At 59.6% G+C, this 1,153-nt stretch overlaps 1 protein-coding gene across 1 annotated transcript in view; it reads left to right on the top strand.

Moving 5' to 3' along the window:
• LOC119582090 (protein argonaute-2-like) overlaps positions 1-1,153 on the top strand; it is a 38,101-nt gene that overhangs the window by 6,302 nt on the left and 30,646 nt on the right. The window lies entirely within an intron of this gene.

Genomic DNA, 1,153 nt, shown 5'->3' with positions numbered 1-1,153 from the left:
GGAGGCAAAGCAGGGCCAGAAGGGAGGCAAAAACCAGGGGCCACAGGGGGGAGAAAAACACGCAACAGAAAGGAGGGGGAAACCCGCAAAAGAGGACAAGAAGGAGGGGGGAAACAGCAGCAGGGGGAAACAGCAGGGGGAGGAACACAGAAAGCAGCAAGGGGAGGAGCAAAAACAGGAAGAAAGGGAGAAGCCAAAGCAGCGGGAGACAGCACAGGAGGAGACAAGCAGCAGAGGAAAGGCAAACAGCAAGCCGAGGGGAGCAAAAAACAGGAAGGCAGAAAAGCAGAGCAGGGGAGCAAGCAGGGAGGAGCAAAAGGAAAAGGCAGCAGGGGGAGGAAACCCAAAGGCGCACGGGAGAAAAAAAGCAGAGAGGCGGGGGGGAAAAAAGGGAGGAGAGGCAAGCAGCAGGGGGAAGGGCAACAGCAGGGAGCGGGGGAGCAAAGCAGGGAGGAGCAAAAGGGCAGGAGAAAGCCAGGGCACGCAGCGGCAGCAGCAAGGGAGCAACCGAGAGCAGGAGCCCGGCAACAGGGGGGAAAAGCCAGAAGCAAGGGCAGCAAGCAGCAGGAGGAGACAACCAGCAAAGGAGGGGAGCACAAGCGGGGAAAAGGGAAAGGGGAAAGCAGCAGCGGGGGAGGAACAGCACAGGAGGGAGAAAAGAAGGGAAAGGAAAACAGGCAGAGGAAAAAGCCAGCGGGGAAGCAGAGGGGGGGCAAAGGCGGGAGAAGCAGGCCAAAGCCAGGGGGAGAAGGGAGAAACAAAGCAAGGAGCAGCCGGGAGGGAAGAAAAAGGGCGGGAGCAACAGCAGGGCAAAGCGGCAAAGGCAACCAAAAGCAGGAGAAGCAGCCAGGAGGGGGAAGCAGAGAAGGGCAGCCAGCAGGAGGAGCAACACAGAGAGCAAAGCCAGGGAGGAGGCCACCCCAAGGGCAAGCAGAAAGGGGGGAACAAAGGGAGGGGAAGAGAGGGGCCAGAAGGAGGAGAAGGGCAGCAAGCAGGGAGGGCAAAGCGGGCCGCAAAGCAACACCCGGGGAAAGGGGGGAAAGCAGGCGGGAAAGGAGAACCCAACAGCGGGAGCAGGAAAGCAAGCAAAGAGGAGGGAAAGCGGGGAAAAGAAAAGCAGGAAAGGGACACCAAGGAAGCAGACAAGGGAAAC

The sequence above is a fragment of the Penaeus monodon genome, chromosome 15, assembly GCF_015228065.2.
Source record: "Penaeus monodon isolate SGIC_2016 chromosome 15, NSTDA_Pmon_1, whole genome shotgun sequence".
Classification (NCBI taxonomy): Eukaryota; Metazoa; Arthropoda; class Malacostraca; order Decapoda; family Penaeidae; genus Penaeus; species Penaeus monodon.
Note: the sequence above shows the minus strand (reverse complement) of the source record. Positions and strands in the feature narration are given on the sequence as shown.